Raw genomic sequence first — 13,212 nt, forward strand, 5'->3', positions numbered from 1 at the left:
CCGAGTGACAGTATGATTGTACCCTGATAACATATTCGTTTCTCAACAAGTACTCAGTGAATATAGAAAAACCCCTTCCAAAATACCCCAAAGTTTGAAGACCAATGGTGACATTGGACAAATACTGACTACCCCATCAGGCATTAAAGTCGTGATCGTACATATTTCTAGTCCAAATACCTTAAAACTATTAACACTTGATTGATTCCAGCGGTCTTTCAGACCTTGCGTGCGGGTAACAACGTGCGTGTTGTTTCTAAGTTCATTATTATTTCAAAGTTACCATTTCCCATACACGTTGGAGTTACTTTTAACTATGGCTATGGAAAATAAGTGACCATAACGATTTATATTTAGCATAAACTAATGAATAGGTACTTTGATAAATTTTTCAATGTTACCCGGATCAGAGAGTGACTTTGTACAAAAGTCGTTTGCTTGAGTACCTTTGTCCTATTCGTGTTTCAACCGTGAAGCAGTTGTGTTTGCATGGCTGTGTTTCGGTTTAAATGGTGGGATATGGCGTGAATTTACAGGGTACAGGGGAATAACACCTGAGCCCTCAGGAATGGCAACGCATGGGGGGTATCATGGGTGAAACAGTATACTTTGTTATGTCCATGATACTACTCATGTCTATAGGCGACGATTACCACTATCCATCAGGTGGGCCATCCATTGGAGAAATAAAAAAATAACTCATGTCCTTTTTTATTATAGTACTTGTATATAGCAAATTACATCGTGATTAGTTAAGCCGTTTATTTTTATTTTTTTAATGGGTGATAATGGACTAGTATCCCCATCCGCGCCATCGGAATATACCGGCGAGGCACCAGTGAAGGACGACAGGTGAGGATGAAGCAGATCAGTTAGTCCATCGTGACGAATTCAACAAGAATTGTTCACGATGGTTTCCAGGGGGAACCACGTGGAGGTCGACCTATTAGGGCGAATATTGCTGCCAAGGGGGCTGTCAAACTCCACTGCCAACAATCTTTTTCCCCCTAGTTAAGTCGTTAAGACGTGACAGACAAACTCACTTTCACATTTATAATATTAGTAAGTAGACTGTTACAAATTATGAACATTTTTACACGACTCGCGAGCAATAGTGGAACAATAAAACTCCGATGAGCCATGCAGAGGTTAAAATTACTTCAGCGTCAACAGGACCCATTGTCTGTGGATGAAGGACTAACAAAGGGTCAATCTCACCCAATTACAATCCATTATAGGCCAGCCATCACTGAAGGGTTGGGACTTGAAACTCATTTGTGACAAGTGAGTTTTGTTGGAAAATTAAATTTCAAAATTGTATATGTATGTTTTGGGCGAAAACTTATAACGTGTGGTGCCAATTGAAATCGTTTGCTGTCGCCATACTTTAAACCTATTTTGGTAAAAAATCTATAAACCCATGTGTATTTAACTTTTTTTTTAAAATACCTAACATTTTTATAACTTTGTGTTGTATGTATATATTGCAGTCAAAACTCTTAACCAGTCAAAAGTACTTTTGACTGCAAATTTGCGATTAAAGTCTAACCTAACCAGCTACATTGGGTAAAAGTACTTTTAACTGTTTTTTTTTTTTTAACTACTTAGAATGGCAAACAAGCTGACGGCCCACCTGATGGAAAGTGGTAACCGTCACCTATAGACACGAGCAGTACCATTGAGATAACAGAGTATACTGTTTTGCCCACGATACCCCTTATACGTTGCCATTCCCGAGGACTCAGGTGTTATTCCTCTGTACCCTGTAAATTCACGCTATATCCCACCCTTTAAACCGAAACACAGCCATTCAATCACAACTGCTTCATGGTTGGAATACGAATGGGACAGAGGTACCCAAGCAATCAAAAAACTTCCCATATGGGGAATGCTTATGTTCAGCAATGGACAGTTAACGGCTGAAATGACAATGAAGTGGTCAAGAGTTCATAATAAGCTTCCTCAACAGAGTTTATAAGAAGAGAAGAACCCATACCCAGTTACAAATACAGACTTACTCATTCTCTCAAATATTTGAATTGTATATACGGAGATCAAACTTCCAAATATTGAAAGGTTTTTAGAAGATGTTAAACTATTACGTCAGCTTTATTATTTATTATGTGGATAAAGATTTTTTAACTATTTCGAATGAGCATGTGGTTCACTCGATAATAAGTGACTACCATCACTGATAAGTATCAGCAATACCAGGAGAATCGCTGGTATACTACCGGTCTTTTAAAAAGGAATATGCTCTTTTCTTGAAGGTTACGATGTGTTAATCGGTTCGGAAATATTGCTGCTGGAAGTTGATTCCAAATTGTTGTTGTGCGTGAAGGAAATTGTAACAGTCATTAAAAATATACATACATACATATCTGTCACGCCTGTCTCCCATTAGGGTAGGCAGAAACAATGGAACGTCAAATAAAAATATACACATAATATGTAAGTATTTGAAATAGTAATAACTTTCAAGGACCTAATAACATAATATGTCACGTAATAATTGTCACAATAATGATAGAAAAATGATAAAATCAAATTCCATCATTATCTAAAAGGTATTATACATACAGGGTCAGACTCAGGGTTGAGTGAAGGCGACGAAGGAACTGAGAAATTGCCCAGTGCGACAAAATTTGACAGTATGAAATATAATTAGGTTGATGTCAATAAATATTCGTTGTTAAATATAAGAGTGGGGAAATGAACAGATACTCTTTATTGTTTCTTCCAAAATATTACAGTACTAAACTTTGAAACGGCCTATGTTCAACAGTAGACTGATAATGGCTGATATGATGATGATGATGATGTAAGTTTGAAACAGGAACAAAATTAAGAAGTAAACAATTAACAGCCATGACGCCAAAACGACTTTATTCAAGCAACTTTTGTATGGAAAGAAGTAATTATAAGCAGTTTGATGGGAGACACGGCAAAATTACGTCCTTATTAATGTTTATAATGTGAGTTTGTTTGTTAGCTCTTGACACCTTAACGACAGACCAGTCTTCATTAAATTTAAAATACTGGTACAATTAGTAAAGGATGTAGTCTATTTTTTATTTTTTTTAATCAACTTATTCACGTGAAGTCGCGGCAGTCTATTTTAAAAGAAATTAATATATATATTTTAGAAATTAATTTATATTTTTTTCTTTTTTAAATTATCAAAGAAATACTTTTTAAAGGAAATTAATGACAAATTGAAACATTCCATAAATTAATGTATTTTTCATTAAACGTCTGCACACTGTTTATAATCGGGTCGATTACACGTTTCTTTTCTATTCTTTTCTATTGACATTTACACATTTATTAACATTTTCATCAAGTCCTATTGAAACAGATTGCCTTCAGGGGTGATGAAAATTATTGCCCGCCGCGGCAAAACAAACAAGTCCGTCCCTGTGTCCGTGAATATCATTATTGCTGATAACTTATACATCAGTGCCATCAATAATCCATCGGCAGTATATTTGACATTGCCGAAGGATGAATTATTCATGTCGGTACGCTAGGAAGAGGTTATTGATGTACCTAATTTTACTTATCGATACTACTATACTTATGTACAATATTATCAGGATTTGCACTACTATAACTAGCTTTTGCCGGCTGCTTCGTATGTGTGGATTTCAGAAGTTGAAAAACCAATTAAATATGCTAGTTCTAGATGCAAGCACACTTTAAAATCGTAATTTTTTTTTGAAAATCTATTGCAGAAGAGCCCGCAAAACATTCAAGAGTTACTTTTTTAAATCTCTGTTAATTTTAAGTCAGACCATCGAAAATACAACTGTGGATTGAGGGGAGAAATAGATTATCAGTAATGGAGACTAAAAATTCCATTGCTAGCAATATACCCAACCAGGTCGACCTCCTGGTGGTTCCCCCTGGAAACTATCATGGTTAATTCCTGATGAATTCATCATGATGGGCTAACTGGCCTGTTTTCATTCATCGATCACCCTTCACTGGTGCCCCGCCAGCGTATACCGTTAGCGCAGGAGGGGTTACCATTCCATTTTTACCCATCAAAAAAACTGTGGATTGAGGAGCCAAATTGAGAACCTCCTATTTGAAGTTGGTTGAAAAATTAGAGATTCATACGAAAATTACAATAACATAATCAAAAGTATAAAAAAATCCCTATTAAAGCTAATATAAAGTATTAATTTATCTTATAATCTATATACTCATACGAAGCCGGGGTAGATAGCTAGTATTTAATATAACTAGACCAACTGGGAGGAAACGTAATCTGTTCCAAAAAAAAAGATCAAAATCGGTTTAAAATTGGCAAAACAATCGCGTAACATATTTGCATATAAAATATAAACGAATTGTGAATCTATTACTTTCGGTTATTCCTTAAAAAGAGGTTCTAAATTTAAATATTTTCCAATATATTACATAAATGGAACATCCCATCGCTCTATGTATAATTTTATATTAATTTTATTTTAACATAATGTATAAACTTAACTAATAAATTTTAATGAAAATAAATTAGAATATTGTATAAGATAGGTACGAACTTTGATATTCAAAACCTTTTATTTGGAAATAATTAACACATAATAACAGAAGGTTAATTTAGATTTCGGCCTTTTAAAAACAGTTTGGTGGGCAAGAAAACTGATAAGAAAACGCGTAGGTATCTGTATAGAAGTTTCACTCCTACGCCTAATGAACACTCACATTTATTTAGATACTAACGTCTACCCGCGACTTCGTCCGTATGACCGGAATATGTTTACTGACCGGGGTAAAAAGTGTCCTATGTCCTTCCCATATAAAACCCGTAGTTTTCAAATTATATAGATAGAGTGTCTCCATACAAATGTTTCGAGAAAAGCGGGTCAACTTTTTCATACAATTTTGCGTGATAAATAGTTATGAGTGTTTCCCTTATAACTTCCATTTTTATTTTGTTTTATAAGCTTTGCATGTTTTAAATACGTAAAATCTTATTATATTTATTGAATAATTAAATTTAGATACGTCAAGATACATTATGTGTGTAATTATATGGAACACTGATAAAAAAACGAATCAGCTGAATTTACAGGGTTTGATAATTATCATGGACAAACATACTTTGTAATGTCCATAGTACTGCTCATGTCTATAGGCGAGTTACTACTTTCCATGAAGCTTGTTTGCCATTCAAAGCTGTATTGTAGTTATAGTAGATTTTATTGTGATTCAAATCACGTGGCAACTGGCAGTTGGCAAAACCTGCCTTATGAGAGAGATCTATGTCCAGCAGTAGACAGTTAAAGGCTGATATGATGATGATGATGATGATTCTAGTTCACCTACACAGCACGCTTTTTACTTTTAATTACGACAGTAAAGTCACAAGTTATTGATAGTAACATAAAAAACTAATAGAGCACGAATCTCTTAATTGTTTTGTACTAAAAATAACTTAACCTTTAACTGAGATTGTATTGATTGCCACCATGTTTAACTGTTACCGATTCGATATCTGCGAGAGATTTATGGTTCCCATAGGACACCATAAGTTCACTCTCTGCAAACGATAACTGATTCTGTATCTGGATTCAATACAATAGTTTTGTATTTTGAGGTAATTAAATATTATAGATTAGAAGTTAATATGTTATTGTTTGTTTATATATATATATATATATATATATATATATATATATATATATATATATATATATATATATATATATATATATATGGAACGCCAAATGCTTCGATATGTGTGTGTATATATATATATATATATATATATATATATATATATATATATATATATATATATACACACGTGAATCAGTCATAAAGTATCCTATGTACAAAGTTAGAATACAACCTACATGTGTACTAAATTTCATTCAAATCTGTTAACATCTATCCATAGTTATAAATTTCCGGTTAATATTTCAACAAAGTATTAGTTTCAGTGTTAAAAAAAATAAGAAAAAATTTAATAATTTTAAAAATAAATCAATGAATTGGACAGTTGAAAAGTATGATGTAATAAAAATTTAAAATATTTTTTATCTACGTTAAAAAATTACCAATGTGATGCCGGTCTCTTAAATAAAATGCACGTTTTTTTTTTTAAATGAACCTCAGAAAGAAGCCCATTTTACTACCCTCATATGCAAAAAACAAGTGTCGGTTAAAGACAGAATCGACAAACACTCTGACCTGTTCACCCGTTATTCCTCATTGATATTCTACCAGCGTAAATAAATAGCAAAAGATATATTTCCATTTTTATCAAATAAAAAATTAAGTTTATTGTATAAGTAATAAATAAATTACTTACTACAAGCTATATCCTTTTATATTCATAGCTTTTCATATTTTTTAATTCAATAAGCCTACTTATTTCTCGGTTTGCCCAATGATTGACTGGTAGAGAACACCGTCCAGTGTTAAGTATTTATAATATTAATAGGATTAAGAAAATTTAAAAAAAAATTACCTACAAGTATTACACTAATTATTGCTGAACTTCCAGTGATGCGACGTTCCAAATGTTTATCTCCACAGACTTTATTTTTATATATTTTTTTTCTATTTAATTAACCTACCTTCCAAAAATTAGCATAATATTGTCTGGTATACAAATCTGTAATTGGCTAATGTATGGTATATATAGATATAAGCTGTTGATTCCAGATGTAATATTAAAATAACATAAAAATTAAAGAAGTGCATCTTATCATATATTTTTTTATTATTATTTTGATATAATCGTGCTAGAAAATAAAGCGGTAAATAAAAAAGTATACAGTAAAACACAGCACCTCCTTTTTTCGAGTCGGTTAAAAATAAATATTGAACATGATTTATTTCTACAATTATAGTTAATATACCATCTCAATTCGGCTAAACTCGGCCAAAAGAATAATTAAATAAAACAAAATAAACCATTGTTTTGATGAGTGTACTATTTAAATTGTGTGTATTATTAATTGGATAGGAAAAATAATAATACATAATACCTACGAATATATTTAACGGTTGTGTCAATGTATTTTTTTTATTATTTAGTCTATGATCTACAAAAAAAATCAGCTGCAATTGTGGCAAAACAATTTTCATTTAAAAAATAATTACTAAATCGATTTGGGTAAAATTTCTATAGAATCAATCTGAAATTATATCCTTTATCGGTTAATATAATTAACAGAGCTACGAAGTAATAAATATAAAAATACCACCTGCTCGAGAGCTCCCTCCTTTTTTTGTAGTCGGTTAAAAAATGGGTACTACCCGCTATCAAGAGTAATAGTAAATTATAATTATTAATAATGACTTTTCTCATTTACTTTCGCCATTGTACGACTAGCAAACTAGACGAATTTCAAAGATAATTGCTTGAGGAAAGACTACCGGCTTTACTCTAATTCTGTCTTTTTATTATTCTAATTAATTCTTGCTTAAATTCTTTATACTTAATGAATTGTATATAATATACAGAATAAATTTATATATTTTATCTATATGAATGCATTAGAAAACCTTAATATGTGTATAAATGTGTATACATTACTCGAATTTCAACCTTATGAATGAAATATATAATACAATTTTATATTATGTAAAAACAATACACTCATACGTCCATACATGCAAATGGAATTCTTAAAAGCGTCAAAATTACTCACATTGCGACAAACGACTCCCAGGGGAGAGAAAACTAGTGACTCGTGAAAAATTTATCGTTATTCACCCACACTGGTAACACATACATAACGTAATCTAGTATTGTACACATGAAATACAACAATCACAACACAGTCTCAATACATAGGTCATACACAACACAGATGGTTCTATTTTCAAAAATGTACGCGCGTACGTTGTTTCGTACATGAAAACGCGTTGGACCGCGACCCGTCGACGATCGGGACACACTGAAATGAGTAGACCCGGCTGTCTACCCGGCTCTCGCTGTCTCTGTCACACCGGTGCGGTTGTTGTATAGTACGGTCGTGCGTCTCGCTCGCACAACCAGAAAGGGAGCGTGGTGAGAGTACTCGTAATACGTATAGGTCAATATGAAACCTTCTCGGGTGCTGGAGGCTGCAGTTAGGGTAACCATGCTCGGTTAGTTTCTCCGCAGATGTGTCACGTAGGATAGCGTATAAAAATGAAGTGTACACAATTTTATATCTAAAATAAACTATTTATTTTTAACGTCCAATTTTATCATCAATTATTTTTGGGAAATATATATATTTGTATCATAGATTATATTTTTTTATGTTTATTTATAAATTAATATATACACGTATATATATACGTATATACTCATATTTATTAGTAACCAATAATTATTATTATATAGTTTATAATAGTTTTATTGTTTTACAAAACAGCTTGTCAAGTATTACAACTTTTACCAATTTACATGACAAGATAATGAAATGATTTAATAGTTTTTGGCATTACTTAATAATATAATGAAAAATCTATTTATTTGTACATGAAATCTAATTATAAATATAAATGGATGTATGAATTATGCTCTTATCAAATCATCTTTACACAAATACATTTGTTTACAAACACTTTTATATAACATTGAATTTTTTATGAAAGCAGTTTTCGGAAAATTGTTATTTGTTGTTATCAGGTATCAATATCAGACTCCAGCCACTAAGCGGTGTTATAGTTTTTCGACTGACTTAAAAAAGTCGTTACCTCATAATTTCGTCAGTTTTCGTTTTCGACATATTTGGAAATTTGTTTTTTATCTAAAAGGGTAGGTTACGTAGGGTAGGTATGCACTTACAGGTTGGTTGTGGAATACAATTTTAAATTATGTTAAGTCAAATCATACGAATCCAAATACAATTTATCATGTCTAATATACGAGTTCCTATGGCCACCTTCCGTCTTCATCATCAGACCAGCTTAATATTGTCATAGGTATTGCGACGAAACTTACACAAGTATGCCAAATTTTAGTATAAAATAGAACACCATCAAGTGGTTAAAAATAGATTGCAAAATTTGTACGGAAATACATACTAAAATAACTTTTAACAAATATAATTCAGTTTTATAAAATAACAAGTAAATTAAATTCGAAATATACTATTATGTATAAACACGTACCATAGAACCATAATTATATTTACACATTATACACGTATGTATAATGTATAAATATAATTAATAAATATTATTAATTATATTTATACATAAAATATATATTATTTCACTTAATATAATAGAATGTCTATTAAATACAAATAACTAATCAAAAAGTCCCTCAAACCATGGGCGCCCTATACCCGCCTAGAACCGGCTCTCGACGCATGCGCTCCACAAACTTTGCCTCACTGAGGCACGTTACAGTACACACCCCGAAAATTAATTATTTGAAACAGTACCGACCGGTTACACAAATGATACATATTATTCATAGCATCCCATTGATTGGTTGACTGACTATCCCGGATTCTCCAAATTGGCCTATCGACTCCCTCAAGAAATACTCGTACTGTGATTTTTAATGTAATATTTAAATTCTAGTTTTAGAAGAGTTTCATCCCATAAATGAAGTGGAGTGAGCTTCCTGCCGAGATTTTCCCTGTAAACTACAGTATTAAGATTTTTAGCGACAGCAACGCGCACGTGTTATTCCTGATGTTACTAGCGTCTACAGATTACATAAACAATTTACTATTAGGCAAACGCTTGTTTGCCACTTTCGTGATATAAAAAAATCTAGTTTAAATATTGAGGCTGTCAGTTATATGTAAAATGAATACATACATACAAATCTGTAAAATGAAATATAATTTTACAATGTATAAAACAATAAGGGCCTGTCACTCAAATGATCCCACTGATTGGTTGACTGACTATCCCGGATTCTCCAAATTGACCTATTGACTTCCTCAAGAAATACTCGTATTGTGATTTTTAATATAATAATTAAATTCTATTTTTAGAAGAGTTTTGTTTCATAAATGTTGTGGAGTGAGCTCCCTGCCGAGATTTTCCCTGAAAACTACAGTATTAAGGTTTTTTAGAGTCAGCAACGCGCACGTGTTATTCCTAATGTTACTAGCGTCTATAGATTACATAGACAATTTACTATTAGGTAAACGCTTGTTTGCCACTTTCGTGATATAAAAAAAAAAAACTAGTTGAAACATTGAAGCGTTTTACATACAACATCAGTTGTATGTAAAATGAAATATTATAATTTTATAATGTATAAAACAATAAGGATCTGTTACTCGAAATGATCCCACTGATTGGTTGACTGACTATCCCGGATTCTCCAAATTGGCTTATTGACACCCTCAAGAAATACTCGTACTCTGACTCTCGTAAATGTAATAATTAAATTCTAGTTTTAGAAGAGTTTTGTCCCATAAATGCTTTCGAGTGAGCTCTCTGTCGAGGTTTTTTCTGTAAATTACAATATTAAAGTTTCTTTAGGGTCGACAATGTGTTATTCCTAATATTGCAGACGTTTATAGGCTACAGTGGCAATTTACTATCAGGGAGACGCCTGTTTGCCACTTTACTCGTATTGATATAAAAAATATATAAAAAATCTAGTTAAAATTTAAAGGCTGTGAGTTGTATGTGAAATGAAATATTAAAAATTACAATACGCATCGGTTAAAGAAATGATCAATATTGTCACCCAACTGATTGCTTGACTGACTACCCTGGATTCTCCAAAATTGGCCTCTAATGTAATTACTACTTTTTATGCCACTGTTATAGGTTGATTGAAAGAGATTTCTTTTAGAGATAAGTTCGACTTTATTTTGTTACTAATTTTGGAGACATTTTGGAGAGTGTGCTCAACATGACCTAATTTTTCTTTACCCTTTCGACACTCCACCGTTAGATCGTAGACATACCATTTATTTATACGCACGAAATGATTTGCGTCTTCCTTCATCATGCGTACAGCTAAAGAGTGGAACTCTCTCCCTGCTTATGTTTTTTCATCTAAATATAATCTGTACCAATTTAAGGCAAATATAAATGGGCTATTCGTGGACCCGTGAGCCCCATCTTAGATTACATCATCGCTTTCCATCAAGTGAGATTGTGATCAACCGCGGAACCGTTTCAATAGTTCAAATAATGTTATTAATACTGTATATTTTAGTGCAATAAATTTATGTTTCAACATTAAAGCAGTCGTGTTTTCATGTCTGTGTTTTTGTTTTTGCAGGGTACAGAGGAATAACACCTGAGTCCTCAGGAATGGCAACATATAGGGGTATCATGGGCGAAACAGTATACTCTGTTATGTCCATGTCTATAGGTGACGGTTATCACATTTCATCAGGTGGTCCGTCAGTTTGTTTGCCATTCTTCTCGTAAGTTGCATAAATAAAAGAATCTGTGAATAATCACGTTTCAGTTGAGATTTATAGGTTGTAAATTGTTGTTGTTGGTTTGAAATATTGAAATTTTACAATTGTTCCAATTTATAAACATTACGAATCGATTACTTAAACGATACATATTATTCATACTAATCCATTGGTTGGTTGACCTTGGAGTATAATTTAAAAAATCTTATAAACTCCCTCATGTAATATGATTCATGAGGGAGTTAATAAGATGGTACGATTGTAGAAAGTGGCCGTGGACATCATATTGAACAATTCCTCTGAGCACAATCCGTTGTACATGCGATAGAACATGCAGAGTGAGGCAAAATCTCTCCTAATACTTAAGGTTTCGATATCGCTTGTAAGCCTGGGATCATCGACAATTATAATTACTTCCCCACCTGGTACACAGACTGACAATATCGTGAATAATTCATAAAAAACAATACACTAATACACATAAGATATTTTATTCTAATTAACGTGTGTAAAGTCACGAATTACCCTGAATCGTGAAACAATATTGATCCTTCACTTATTGCTGCAAGAACAAACTCTTATGTGCGCCTTAAAATCACACGGAATAGGCAATTAACATCGGTTGTAAGTTAGAAACGAGAGCAAAGCCGAGCGTAAACCGTCTGATTTTCCGACGTGTGCGAGTGTTTTAATTGGTGTAGAAAAAAATATCCGTCGGAAAATGCTGTTTGTAGAACATTAACGTCGATTTTCAGTTTTAATTGTTCTTTTTCAGTTTTTAAACGACGTCAAAAAGAGATTTAATTATTTTTATTTAATTAACAGTTTGTTGTTCGAATTATTTTTAATTGAATGAGTATACTTTATTTGTATTTAACAATATAGGGAATTAGCAAGTTAATAAATGTGACGACACAGTTCTGTGTGGTCCCAGTATAGAATAGATCACTCCTTCCTTTCCCATGGATGTCGTAAGAGGCGACTAAACGAGAGAAAGGGATGGACAGCAGCGTCCCTCTTAAAACATCTTCAAAACCTAACTGCGGTTATGAATCAGCTTGCCAAGTGTGGCAACTATTGGCAAAACTCCCTTTATGGAGGAGGCCTATGTTCAGCAGTGGACAGTTAATGGCTGGTATGATGATGATGATAGTGAATGGAGAAAATATATTGTTTTTTTTTTATCTCGGTTTTATGATCTAAATCACGGGTTAAAGGAAGCATTATCATAATTTTCCGACCCTTATCCCAATTATTATTTGGGGTCAGCGTATTCCGTTTTTCTCTTCCATTCTTCTCTATTTGCAGTCATTTCCGCATTGACTCCCATTCTGGTCATATCATCTTTCACACATTCCATCCATGTCTTTTGAGGCCTTCCTCTGTCCTTATATATATCCACATTATATATATATATATATATATATATATATATATATATATATATATATATATATATATATATATATATATATATATATATATATATATATACCACGAAGTTGGCAAACAAGCATACAGGGGAAAAGGGATTATTAGTAATGAGGTCTAATAGTCTTACTGCTACCAATAAACCCTCTCAGGTCGACCTTCACGCGGAATCCCTCTGGAAACCATTATGGTTAATTCTTGTCCAATTCATCATAGTGAACCAACTGTGCTGCATTCATTCTCACCTATCATCTTCCACTGATACCTTGTCGGTGTATATCGATAGCGCGGGCGGGATTACCAATCCATTCTCACCAATTCATTCAAAAAAAAAAATACAAGCATACAGCCCGTCTGATGGTAAACGGTCTATTTATATCATTCCAGCAACAGTAGGCAACTCTCCATGTAAATG

At 32.7% G+C, this 13,212-nt stretch overlaps 1 protein-coding gene across 1 annotated transcript in view; it reads right to left on the reverse strand.

Annotated features, from left to right (window-relative positions):
- LOC113523087 (neuroligin-4, Y-linked-like) overlaps window positions 1-7,911 on the reverse strand; it is a 111,744-nt gene extending 103,833 nt beyond the window's left edge. The window contains exon 1 of the mRNA XM_031914117.2: window positions 7,674-7,911. The gene's annotated coding sequence lies outside the window, so the exon portion shown is untranslated. The remainder of the gene's footprint in view (window positions 1-7,673) is intronic.
- Window positions 7,912-13,212: the final 5,301 nt, after the last annotated feature.

This window comes from Galleria mellonella, unplaced genomic scaffold (assembly GCF_026898425.1).
Source record: "Galleria mellonella isolate WM207_F2 unplaced genomic scaffold, CSIRO_AGI_GalMel_v1 utg59, whole genome shotgun sequence".
Lineage (NCBI taxonomy): Eukaryota > Metazoa > Arthropoda > Insecta > Lepidoptera > Pyralidae > Galleria > Galleria mellonella.